Source organism: Acromyrmex echinatior, chromosome 11 (assembly GCF_024713525.1).
Source record: "Acromyrmex echinatior isolate Ae372 chromosome 11, ASM2471352v2, whole genome shotgun sequence".
Taxonomy (NCBI): domain Eukaryota; kingdom Metazoa; phylum Arthropoda; class Insecta; order Hymenoptera; family Formicidae; genus Acromyrmex; species Acromyrmex echinatior.
In genome coordinates this window covers 3305129-3319592 of record NC_141862.1, presented here as the reverse complement: position 1 = coordinate 3319592, position 14464 = coordinate 3305129, and the positions used below count along the sequence as shown (strand labels likewise).

At 33.9% G+C, this 14464-nt stretch overlaps 1 protein-coding gene and 1 long non-coding RNA gene across 4 annotated transcripts in view; one reads left to right on the top strand and one right to left on the bottom strand.

Annotated features, from left to right (window-relative positions):
* Positions 1–14464, top strand: part of LOC105152678 (pancreatic triacylglycerol lipase) — a 108016-nt gene that overhangs the window by 56882 nt on the left and 36670 nt on the right. The gene's annotated exons all lie outside the window — the stretch shown is intronic.
* On the bottom strand, positions 2515–11944 carry LOC147908044 (uncharacterized). Its single transcript, XR_015546691.1, has 3 exons — positions 10650–11944; positions 10494–10530; positions 2515–5638 (listed from the first exon to the last, which is right to left on the bottom strand). It is a non-coding gene; the product is annotated as an uncharacterized LOC147908044 (long non-coding RNA).

Sequence of the window (14464 nt, the reverse complement as noted above, 5' to 3'; positions counted from 1 at the left end):
TATAAACGTATGTATAAACGTACGTATGTGCGTATAAACGTATGTATAAACGTATGTATGTATAAACATATGTACGTATGTACGTATGTATAAACGTATGTACGTATGTATAAACGTATGTACGTATGTACGTATGTATGTACGTATGTATGTACATATGTACGTGTATAAACGTATGTATAAACGTATGTATGTGTGTATAAACGTATATATAAACGTATGTACGTATGTATAAACGTATGTATAAACGTATGTATAAACGTATGTATAAACATATATACGTATGTATAAACGTATGTATAAACGTATGTATAAACGTATGTACGTATGTATAAATGTATGTATAAACGTATGTATAAACGTATATATAAACGTATGTATAAACGTATGTATAAATGTATGTACGTATGTACGTATGTACGTATGTATGTATGTATAAACGTATGTATAAACGTATGTACGTATGTATAAACGTATGTATGTATAAACATATGTACGTATGTACGTATGTATAAACGTATGTATAAACATATGTACGTATGTATAAACGTATGTATAAACGTATGTATAAACGTATGTACGTATGTATAAATGTATGTATAAACGTATGTATAAACGTATATATAAACGTATGTATAAACGTATGTATAAATGTATGTACGTATGTACGTATGTACGTATGTACGTGTGTATAAACGTATGTATAAACGTACGTATGTGTGTATAAACGTATGTATAAACGTATGTACGTATGTACGTGTGTATAAACGTATGTATAAATTCGTGACAAAGGAAATACGTAGAAAGACTTGATAAAACGTGTCGCAACATATTCGAAATTCTTGGAAAGAGGGGGGAGGACCTGTCTTCTCTTATCGATTCCAGAAGTATTACCATTTATACGGATGCAATCAGTTTACGATACCCGCTTGTACGAACGGCTGAAAAAATGTATGCTAAAGAGAGCAGTGCATCGTACGATGTGAAGAAGGAATATAACATGTAAGTTTCAACGTTCTATGCACAAAAGAAACGTTTTTTAACATTATGTATGTACACAGTACGGAGCATCGTGCGGTGTGTTTACTGAGCAGACGTTACGATCTGACGAATACGGGCTACAAATTTTTGGAAATTGGAATCAACGTTGGTCCACCGAGTTACGTGGAGATCGCCCTTGGAGATCATCGCGGACACGAACTATCGCTGTCTCTCGAAACATGGAAGAGCCTCTACGAGCAGCGAGGAAATATTTACAAGCTGTTTCGAAACGAATACAAGAATAATTTTATAAGCGTTGGACCGCTAACCGTCAGTGTTTTCATGCTGAACTATATTACGGTCGTACGTCTCGATTCTTCATCCGTACGCATTATGATGACCGAAACGACGCTACGCCGTATGTTTGACTTTAACGGGTGTATCGATGTAACGTTCGAACGATTAGCTCGACTCGTCGATACGGTAGATACCAAGTATACACGATTCTCCAACATCGCATCTGAGAACATTATATGTGATAGCGACATCTTCAATGGACATCAGCTCATCGATTGCGAACTATTAGCTTTAGTTTTTAATAAGTACGAAAACCGATGTAATAAGATGTAAATAAAACATTTTTGTTCGCCTTATTTCATGTGTATTATCTTTTACTTCCCATCCTTTGCCTCGACGCGCCAGGAAAAACCATAAAAATTGAAAAACTGTATCATACAAAAGAAATTCGTACTCTATTAATTCTTCCATCCTTTCTTCACTCGTAGCACGCGCGCTCTATCTTTCTCTAACATGCAAGCCTTTATTATCGATACATTTTCAAAGAAAAGAAAAATATGTCATGGTCAAATTCAAATCTTTATTATCAATGCATTTTTAAAGAAAAACATGGTCTAATTTTGATAACAAAAAAAGGAGCCCTATTGTGTAGGAGCCCTATTGTGTAGGAGATTAGACCTTTCACCCTCTTTCCCCCGCGTTAGGTATTCCCCGCGCCTACAAGTACTTCCCCGCACCCCGCATTCCCCTCTAGCCCCATGGCTTAGAACCCGCCTAGTATATCTACTGATCGCTCCAAAGTAATAAAAGTATCGATCATTTCAGTAAACAAAATGGGATTATTGAATAAACAAAAATTGGATTGAATATATGAAATAAAAAAGAATTAAAAAAAATTAAAAAAATTATTAGACTACTGAAGATCGTGGAATAAAAGATTGAAATATAGGTATACTATCACTGTCTTAGTGAATTGATAAATTATAATTTTGCTATAATAACTGGCGTAGGTTTTTTATGCTCCTTTCCCAAATTAAGTTTGATTTAGTTAAGAAGTCGTTATTCAGTTTGTGTAAAAAGGAATTCATTTTTAGCCAAAATGAATTCTTTTAAATTCCATTCGACTCCTTGCTTGTCCCATTCCATTTTATTTACTAGGATACGAACAATAAATCACACAAAATTCCAATAGCATTTTTGTAATATTTTCATAATGATACTCCAGTTATATTCTTGCAAGATTCGTTGCCTGCACACAAGGTTCATGTAACATGCTTATAAGAGTCATGTAACATACTTATAAGATTCATATAACATGAGTGCAAGATTTTTTACTTACTTACAGGTATCTTATGCGATATATTCTTATACTTTGTATGTTCCTGTCCAAAATTCGTACGTGAAAATTTTCTTGAAGAATTTCACAAAAATTTTTGTTGTAAGAATTTATAACAGAGAAAACTACGTCATCAGCGTACGCTATTATTTTTATTTCTTTGTTTCCTATTTTGTATCCTCTTCCTACGGTTTTTACCTTCTCAATTATTTCATCCATTATCAGGTTGAAGAGAATGGGAGGGCTATCACCTTGCCTTATACCACTAGTTACAGGGCTTTTGACGTCAGCTTTTTATCTGTCCTTATATATATGTTATTGTTCGTGTTTATCTCCCTGATGATTGTGATTATCCCGGATTTACCTTCCGTTTTTTAAACAATTTTATTACGTCTGAGTTGTACTCTATCGAACATTTGAGTCAAATCTACGAAGCACATAAAGACGATTTTGTTATATTCGATGGTTCTTTCAGCAATTTGTCTAATTATAAATATTGAATCTATCATTGATCTATTTCTTCTGAAATCCTGTTATTCTTCGTTGATTCCAGTTTCCGATATCTCTTTTGCAATGATTTTAATGAATAGTATCATGATTGAGCTCAGACTTATCTCGCGGTAGTTTTTCGAATCTGTCTTTGTTCCTCTCTTAAATATAGGTATCGTTATGCTGTTCTTCTATTGATTTGATACTTTGAAGCATGATGTTGTTGAAGAAAGTCTTTAATTCCTCATGTAATGCCTTTTCCCCATATTTAATCATTTCGTTGGTGATCTCATTCAGATCACAGTTTCTGTGACATTTCAATTTTTCCTTTGTGACTGTCCATTGCGTAGAATAGATTTTCGATTTTTGTGATTTTTGTATCGTCTGATCATCCTGTATTCTGCTATATAGGTCCTAAAATTGCCTTTTTCCAACCTTCCGATGTGTCTCTTTCCAATCTTTCGATTGCTGCTACTTGGATGTATTCATTGGTTGATTTTTTATGGTTCCTTAGCATATTCCAAACTCTCTTCTGATCTCCGTATAGATTATTCTATATCCTTTGAGAATTTTTCCCAGAAGATTTTTTTTTGGTCGTTTTGATTTCTTCGTTCGCTTTATTTCTTTAGCCTGTGTATTGGTCACGTTATATCTGAGTTCTACAACACAGGTAAACTTTCTTTTTTTCTTTGGCTAGTTTTTTATCTTCTTTTTATCTTCTTTTAAACAAGGTTTGCTGTTTTGTCTATAGGTTTAAATTAATTCTCCGTTTTCCCAGTCCTTCCCCCGCTGCGGTTATTACATTACTACACCTCGTAGTCTATTCCATGCTGTCTCGATCTCGTTTATATTAATGCTGTTTTCGACTATTTTTTTTGTGTGAGCTGTCGTTGTTATAGCTGTTTTGTTATGTTGTCTGAGACAGATTCTACATTCAGCTTCTCAATTATTTCTAGTTATTTCCTTCATTGTCATCATGCTAAACCATATACAATATTTTGGCTGGATTAAGTGATCTGTTTCAATATTCGCGGTCTTAGGACTTTGATATTTAACACCTTAGATAGATGAATAAATCGATTCGCCAGTACGTAGTCGATTGTTGATTTAATTTGTCCCCTTGTATTTTTGAACGTAATTTTGTGTTGAGATTTGTGGAGATAGTAGATGTTATTAATATGTAGCTCATTTTGTATGCAGAAGTCGACCATTTGTTTGGCAATGACATCATTGCCAATTCTTGCATTAAAATCACAAGTAGGATTTTGCGTCCCTTTCTGATATTGAATCAAGTTGTATCTGCAGTTTGATATTTTTGTGGTAGAATTGATTTTGCTCTTTCTGCGATTTATTTACATCTGATTCATATACACTGATAATGATGCATTAGTTTGGGACCTTGAATAAGTTCTCGCTATTTTCCAACAGATGGGGTTAACAGAACTGCGTGCGTGTAGTTGAAGATGGGAACGCATCGATAAGGAACTACGATAAGCAAGCTTGAAATTCAGTGTATGTCATCTCGCCGAAACAACTTTTTGTTTCATAGTGTTAAATATGTCGAGTTTCGTGCCAACAAAAAAGTATTTGCGGGAAATTTTACTGCACTACTTTATTTTTAAAAAATCTGCAGCTGAAGCACATAGAATTCTTAAGACTTACGGCGACCATGCTTTGTCGGAAACAACATGCAAAAATTGGTTTAGACGCTTCAAAAATAATGATTTTGATGTTGAAGATAAAGAACGCTCTGGCGCACCGAAAAAGTTTGAAGACGAAGAATTGAAGGCATTACTGCATGAAGACTCATATCAGAAGCTAGCTGAACTTGCAGAATCATTAGGAGTTGATCACACAACAGTTTCGAAACGTTTGAAATTATTATATTAGGAATGATTCAAAAGCAAGGATATTGGGTGCCGTACGAGTTGAAGCCGAGAGGCGTCTTTTCACGTGTGAACAGCTGCTTCAATGGAAGAAAAGGAAAGAGTTTTTGCATTGTATGACTGGTGATGAAAAGTGGATATACTACGATAATTCTAATAGCGTAGAAGATCGTGGGGTAAGCCCGGTCATGCATCAACATCGTCGGCAAAGCCATATATCCATGATTCGAAGCTTCTGCTCTGTATTTGGTAAGATCAGCTGGGTGTAGTTTATTATGAACTGCTCAAACCGAACGAAACCATCACGGGAGCTCGCTATCGACTACAATTGATGCGTTTGAGCCGAGCATTGAAGAAAAAAACGGCCACTATACGAATAGAGACACGACAAAGTGATTTTGCAACATGACAACGTTCATCCACATGTTGCACAACCGGTGAAAACCTACTTGGAAACGTTTAAATGAGAAGTTCTACCCCACCCGCCGAATTCGCCAGACATTGCCCCTTCCGATTATCACCTGTTCCGATCGATGGCACATGGGCTGGCTGAGCAGCATTTCCATTTTCTGATGATGATTCTCAAAAATGTATCGACTCTTGGATAGCCTCAAAAGACGTGTCGTTTTTCCGACGTGGAATTCAAATGCTGCTAGAAAGATGGGAAAAAGTAATGGTTAGCGATGGACAATACTTTCAGTGACATGTTTTTTACTTTTTTTAAAGCATTACTTTTCACGGAAAATCAGCGAGAACTTATTCATTCCCAACATGTGTTCGCGAAACTTAAGGCTCCTGACTAGTCGCGGCGGCCATGTTGGAATCGTGATGTCAGAAGAGGAATAACACGTTAATTTATGTTGCGTGCCATTTTTAAATAAAGGCAATTTGGATGAAACAAAATGATCACTTTAAAACACTTATAAAAATCGAAAATGAAAACTGTCCTTTCCTTTCTTGACAGTCAGTAAATGGTCATAAAAGGCATGTAAAGTGAGCCTATATCGGGCAGAAACACACGATCCGACAGTTATTGATTGAATAAAATATACGCTTTTACATATAAAATTCCAAGATAACTTTAGTTTTCATCGATATCTACGACTTTGATAAGTCGATGACACAATTCATATTTAATAAATTAAGCAAATAATAACGAAATATTAATACGCAACATAAATTTCGTCATCAAAACATTACTTTTCTGCACCTATCAATTCGGCCATTTATCGTGGTGCGGCGCTGTAACACACAAACAAGCACGAGTCCATGTCTATGTATTCGCCTGCGGTGCGCCGAGAGTGAACGAGACAGCGAGCTCCTTTTCACACTAGTCACTTGTTTCAAGCGACCGAAAATGCTTTCTCGGCAATCTCGGCCGATCGATGGCCTTAAGCATCAATAAGAGGCGGGGGGGCATTCTAAATAACATATAAGTTTTAATAAATTATAGTAATAATGTACCTCTCCTCTTAATCCAGAATAGTATAAATCATGTTAAAACATAACAATTTACGAGATATTTAATTGTTTAAGATTTTTCATGCGCTTTATATAATATATTTCCCCTTCATAAACTCGAGTAGCAAGAATAGTTTAATAGAAGTAGAATTTTATCTGAAAAAAATATAAACCAGCATTTATTTCCACGAAAGTCTCGAAAGGCCATCAGAAAAGAAATGCGTATGTTCGAGACTCGAAACTTGTGAAGAAAATATGCGAAAAAAATCGAATAGTTACAAAAAGTACATTTTTCGCTTGTAAAACGAAATGTTGATTAATTGAAAAAAATCGGTATAAAAAAATGTAGGTTTCGAAATAACTACAAAATGAAACGTGAACATTAAAATCGATCTATTAGTTCAGTAGAAACAAAAATAAAAAACACCTTTTGATGAAAAAGCCCTTTTTCTCATTCGCTCTCTGTTCATTAAGATTTAAACGCAAAACTTTGAAATTCTCGTAAAATGTAGCTCTCGTAATGATGAACAAATCTAGCCCTAAACAAGCCTGAAATGTTCATTAGTTTTTGGCAAAAAGCCATTTGTTCACTAAAAATCTGTCTGCAGAAAACTTAATTTCTTTATCTTTCAGCAGTCGCACTGCAATTTACAGGGGAGGTGATATTTCTTCTTCAAGAATTGCACTATCACGTACACTTAATAATAAAACGATTTTTTGCAGTTAAACTATTATAAAACGCTTTTAAAAAGTAGATATCTTTTTTTGTATAAAAAATGGAAATAATTTGGTTAATATGCATCATATTAAAGAGCCGTGTGAAGCATTCGAAATCTAATCATTTTTCTAGGAATTAAAAAAAAAGATTACCCTCTGATTATTAGGAGCAGAGATAACAATTTTTTTTTCAAAAAATCACTGTGACTCTAGTTTTTAAGAGTTCCATTTGGCATTAATTTGCCAAGAAAGAATTGAATTTGCTGTTGAAAAATTTTCGAATTTTTTGCTGCCGAAAAAGTTTGTTTAAAACCATTGAAGAACGCGAGCGAGGCAGTACGCCAGGCGAAGTGAGGGAAGCCGGCACGCAGTCGAATGGGGAAAATCGGTCCGCTCGATGATTGGCGTATATTTGATTTCGTGCGTTAAAATTTGCTAAATTTACATTTTCTCAGCAATAAATTGATGTGGAAACTTGATTTTTTAAAATCTGGAGTAATTCGACGAGATACAAACACATATTATATGTAGCTTAACATAAACCTAATGTTTCGCAAAATTTGGCAAATTATTTATTATTTGTTTACATATGTTATATTTGCATCAGCAATTAAATTCATAAAAAATTTTGTACTGATAATTCCGTACATTTAATTGTCCAATTGGACACTTTCTATAGCGAAATAAAGAAACATAGTTAATATGACTTAAATTTATTAATCAATCATGCGTTCCATAAACGTGATATTTTAATAACAAACTTAAAAAAATAAAAATTCAACAAAGAAAAAATTTTCTAAACTGAAAATTTTACAATTTGAGACACATTTTACTTTTTTAAACAGCAAATCAATTCTTCCTTGATAAATTGGTGCCAGACGGAACTCTAAATCTTAAAAATTACAGCTACAGTGATTTTTTGAAAAGAATCGGTTCCTAATAATCGGAAGATAACCTTTTTTTTTAAATTTGTAGAAAAATGTCAGGTTTCGAATGCTTCACATGGCTATTTGATATGATGCATATTAACGAAATTATTTCCATTTTTTTATACGGAAAAAAGATACCCACTTTTAAAAGTCATTTTATAATAGGTTAATTGCAATCGTTTTGTTATTAAGTGCAACTCTTGAAAAAGAAAAATCACTCTTATAAATTGCTGTGCGACTGCTTAAAGATGAAGGAATTAAGTTTTCCGCAGACAGGTTTTTAATGAACAAATGACTTTTTGCAAAAACTAATGAACATTTCAGGCTTGTTCAGGGCTAGATTTGTTCGTCATTACGAGGGCTACATTTTATGAGAATTTCAAAGCTTTGCGTTTAAATCTTAATGAACAGAGGGCGAGGTTTTTTTTCGGTATTTTTTATTTTTTTTTCTACTGAACTAATAGATCGATTTTAATGTTCCACGTTTCATTTTGTAGATATTTCGAATATCTACATTTTTATGCCGAATTTTTTTTCGTACAATCAATATCTTTCGTTTTATAAGCGAAAAACGTGCTTCTTGCAATTATTCGATTTTTTTTCGCTTATTTTCTTCACAAGTCTCAAGTCTCAAACACACGCATTTCTTTTCTGAGGCTTTCGAGACTTCCGTGAAGAGAAATGTTGGTTTATAATTTTTTTCCAGTAAAATTCTACTTCTACTGAATTATTCTTGCTACTCGAGTTTATGAAGGAGAGATATACTATATAACGCATATGAAAAATTATAAACAATTAAATATTTCGTAAATTGTTGCGTTTTAACATGATTTACATTCTGTCAAAAAAGTACCGGGAATTGATCATTTAAAAAGCCCGCTTAAAGGAATTGTCAAAATTCTTTTTGTCGCTAAGTTGGCATAACTGTCCTCTATACTGACGCGGAGTTGGAGTGCCATCTGTCATTTAATGTGATTATAGTGCTCGATTTTATCAGTTCATCTCAAGTGTGTTTTGCGATTTTTACAATGAATGAAAAAATCGAACAAAGAATTGGTCTCAAATTTTGTATTGCAAATGGAATTTCGTGTGCCGAATCGCTAAAGATATTACAGAAGGCTTACGGTGAATCGACTTTATCAAAAACACGTGCATATGAATGGTACAGTGCATTGAAAAGCGGTCGAGATGTGGTGAAAAACCACGTCAAAGTCGATCAAAAGTCAAAGTGATGTTAACTGTTTTCTTTGATTGTCGTGGTGTTGTGCACTCGGAATTTTTGCCAGAAGGTCAGACGGTAAATAAAGAATATTATCTGGGCGTTATGCGGCGTTTGAGAGAGCAAATTCGTCGAAAAAGGCCAGATTTGTGGAAAACAAACTCATGGATTTTGCACCATGATAACGCACCATCTCACAAGACTATCATTGTGAACGAATTTCTGACCAAAAACTCAACAAATATCATCGAACAACCACCGTATTCACCAGATATGGCTCCGGCTGACTTTTTTCTCTTTCCAAAACTCAAATTACCACTTCGAGACACTCGTTTTCAGTCGATAGAAGACATAAAAGAGAATTCGCGGCGAGAACTGAAGTCGATTCCGGAAAATGCGTTTAAAAAATGTTTTGATGATTGAATTATTCGTTGGCATAAATGTATTATTTCGAAAGGAGCCTACTTTGAAGGCGATACAATAAATTTGAATGAATAATAACTATTTTGTGTTTTATTGACCAATTCCCGGTACTTTTTTGACAGAATATATACTATTCTAGATTAATAGGAGGGGTACACTATTACTACAATTTATTAAAACTTATATGTTATTTAAAAATGTCATCCATTGAAGCCACCGATCGGCCGAAATTGCCGAGAAATTTTCGGTCGCTTAAAACAAGTGATTAGTATGAGAAGGAGCTCGCTGTTTCGTTTACTCTCGGCGCGCCGCAGGCGAGCACACGGACATGGACTCGTGCTTAAGTGTGTGGCTACCGGTTCGCCAAACCGCCGTCTGATTCTGTCGCCACCTCTGCATCGTCAATGCAGAGTTCTTGGCTGTGTAGTCACGAGTCTTAAGTTAGTAGTAACCTGTGGTCAATATATGTTATATATGCTTTGTTGTTACATGTCATGTACCAGAAAGCCCACTTTTGCTGCAGCTCGTTCGTTCTTATGATTCCTCTTGTATATAAATATGTAATCTCTATATTTCATGTTGAAATTTTCTCTTTTTTATACAAAATGACTCAAAACCTCATGTCCTTGCAAAGACGTTCTTGACTGAATTCTGAGACGATCTTTTCTTTTTGAAAATTTCCGATGCTTACTTTTTAAGTTATTAAAAGATAAAAGTAGTGAATTACAGAAGGTAAATAGGGGCGACACACTCACCGTCCGACGAGATTGATCACGAGAGGCACATGTTCAGCTGTATAAAGACATAGGATTATTTTGTTTTACTTAACGCACGCACGCACGCACTCTCTTTCTCTCTCTCTCTCTCTCTCTCTCTCTCTCTCTCTCTCTTTCTCTTTCTCCTTCACTTACCTTCGTTGTCTTTATATTGTTATAACTTGACGGATAAACTCTATGACCGTGGAAAAGCAATACAAAGGCACTTCACGTGTAATGAATTAATATCGAGTAATAAAACAGGAGTTAATTTTTCTTTTAAATATAATATATATCTAAGGAATTGTAACACTTTCACTGATTTATTCCCGCTCTTTACTATTATTGTTACCAAAGTATACCATAAGAATGATTTATAAAGAACAATTTACGAACGATTCTGTCGATTTATTATTATTAATTCGGTTAATTATTCAATTCAAAGTTACTTGGAATAAGAAACGCGTTACATACACAACCTGATGTGACTCGACGCAAAGATTGAGCTCGACGACACAATCAAGCAAATTAAGGCTGTACACATAACCTGTTTGATTGTTATCGAGTTCAGTTCAGCTCAATCTTTGCGTCGGATCATGTCGGATTGTGTAAATTGTTCTTTATAAATCATTCATTCTTATGGTATCGACTTTGATAGCAATAGTGGTCAAGAGCGGGAATAAATCAGTGAAAGTGTTACAATTCTTCAGAAATTATATTTAAAAGAAAAACAAACTCCTGTTTTATTATTTGACATTAATTCATTACATGGGAACGTGAAGTGTCTTCGTATTGCTTTTGATCATAAATGATAGGAAGAATCTGGCCAGCAAATACGAAGTACTATAAATACTTGAAAATAACACATAATATAACAGAATGTTATATTATTGTAATATTAATATAATATATATTCAATATTAAGAATCTTTATTTTAGTAACAATAATATAATACGATTATTTGACAAAGCAAAACAACAAGATAACGACCAAAAACGAGCATAAAAGTTGTGAGATTACAATAAAAATGCATGTTTGAGATACAAAATATTACTCATTTCTTATACATAAAAACATTTTGATTTATATTATCTTCTTCAGTTCACAATACAATTAACCTAATAACCTAACCGTTAACGATACAATTAATCTAATAATCTAACCGTTTATTAAAAAACCGTTAATTTAAAAAAACGGAATTAATATCATAATTGTATCATAAGCAACTAAAGTGTTGTCCCATCATCATAAGAACATTGTCATGATGTTATATGATATAACTAAATCCTCAATGCGCAAGGGCGAGAATCACGTTAAGTCAAAAGAAATCAAATAGTAAAAAATAGTCTGTGAACTAAATTTATTAAAATTATGTAACAATTGTGATGAAAAAGAATTAAATGTATCAAGTAATCAAATTACCTTATATTCATGGATTGATTAACATAAGCTGTCAGGACCCTGCTAACAATATATAGTGAAATTATATATGTATAAATTCAGAGTCATTGTTCGTAACGGAATCATGACGTAGACTGACACTAACGAGTAATAACAACGCATATATATATATATATATATATATATATATATATGTATAAAATATATACATATATATATATATATATAAAACAGTGAGCCTAAACAATATTAAATATCCATAACCAATAATATGTATCCTTTAGAATGAACATTACATAAGCCAATCATTTCAAAAGCAGTAACCAACCAATCAAATAGAGTCCTTAGAAATTTCTTTAAGGGGATGCTGGAGTGCCTGTTTAATCATTAATTATTAAAGACTCTTTTCTCTTAATTATGTTTATGGATTGAAAAATCCTCCACAATTAAAGTATCGACAACAACGCAATTCGCCAGCTACATTTGAATTCGAAAAACGAAAGAAAATTGAAGACTTACAGTTTTGTTATCGGTTTCTGTAGTCAACGCGTCACAATATGTACTGCATATAAGAGTTTCAGATCTTGCACATTCATAAAAAAAAGCTGGCGAATTGCGGAAAACCTAAACGAACAATCCTATGCTTTTAGAAATCAGGTAGGGATTTTAATATAAGAAAAAAAAATATCCGAAAATTTCATTTATATATTACGAGTGAAATTGACGTGAAGCCATGAAACCAAGCAGTATTTTAGTTCCGCGATATTCCGACAGCGGCGCTGTCATGAAAAGTGCGTCGCTGAACCATAGAAATGATCTGAATTATCGACCTACTGAGATTCATATCAATAAACGTGCCTTGGTCAAAGTTTTTTCTTTTGAGAGGAAAAATAATAATAGAATAAATATGATATTAGTTATTTCAATTTTGTTGAAATAATTTCTTCCTAAACAAGAAACGCACCATATTATTTACATATGAATACAAATGAAGATAATTATTTTAATTGCACTGTTCTATCTTTTACATACATTTTAATTAGTAAATTATTGATGCATACATATAAAATAACATACATATATATTGTGCGGGAATGCACCGCGCGGAAAGATTCGAGTGAGAGAACGGTACAAGGTTGATATGATACGCGACAGTAAAGAGAACTCCGTTTCTTTGTAATTTAACAAAAGAATTTTCTTTAATATGCTCAGTTACAAATTCAGAAAATATAATTAATTGAATATTAGATTAACAGAATATTAAATGCGGTCACCTTTTCCCAATTATATTTGGAATCGCGGTGATGGAAAATCTCGGCGATTTTCTCGGCACTTCTCGAAAAGATTCGTTTTATAACGGTTTTCACTAAGCGGTTAGCACGGCGGTTTTACGAAGCGATATAGTAGCGAGACTATGACTCTAAGAACTCTGAGAACTTTTTTGACTCTAAGGACTCTAAGAAGGAGGAGACGGCGAGATCGAAGCATTTATTGCTTTCGGCTTGAGCTTTCTTCTTGGGAAAAATCCAATAAAATTTTGCCATAATCGTAATTATTACGTGGCATTAGGTGTACAAAATTGATTGGCGCTTTGGATTCTTTTCTAACGACGTTCAACGTAACAGTCATGCGCGACAGAAAATCCGTACGTGGGATTGGTGACAGCGCGTGACGTATTCGTCGGAGCGCGGCGCTCGCGTGCGCGAATTGAATTGTTCTAGAACTTTCGAGTGTCCGTGCCTGTTTGCGTGTACCGAATTGTTTTAAAAGAACAAAGAACGCCAAATCGCTGATTTTTAACGAGGATTAAGATCACGCTCGAGATGAAATCACGAGCTCACTTTATGCGTGCGTTCAATAACAATTACTGTCGGTCGATTGAAAGAATTCTTGCTTTTCTTTCGAATTACCGATCTCAAACATATATATATATATATATAATATATATATATATATATATATATGTATGTATATATAATAGACATACATACACACGCGTGTGCGTATGTATGCGCGTGCGTGCGTGCGTGCGTGCGTGCGCGCGCGCGCGCGCGCGCGCGCGTGTGTGTGTATGTGTGTGTGTGTGTACAACACATATCTAAACTTTATTTACTGAATTATTTACACATACATATATCAAGGTTCGAAACTCGAAATGTGTTCGATTGAGCTTCGATTCTGCTCGGATGTCGAAACGACAAGCAGACGTATAAATAAAATTTTCGAATGCTCTTATTAAAGCTCATAACTCGTTTCTGCATAGTATTGTTCTTTGAGGTTTTCTGTAAATCGCCTATTTATTTTAAACGTGCAAGGTCTGAAATTATTGTATATAGCACATTTTTTATTCGAATCGGATGTCGAAATGTTGACTTAAGATGCGCCATTCCTCTTTTCGAAGTACTATTTAATTACAGAAATGGATTGAATCATTGTATAAACCAGTAATATATTATCGATTGGAAACGCTATAATAATAATATATTTTTGTATATATAGAAATATATATCAGGATTATTGTTTAGAAAACGAATCATGCTGCATCGGCGATGATGCCAAACCAGAATCG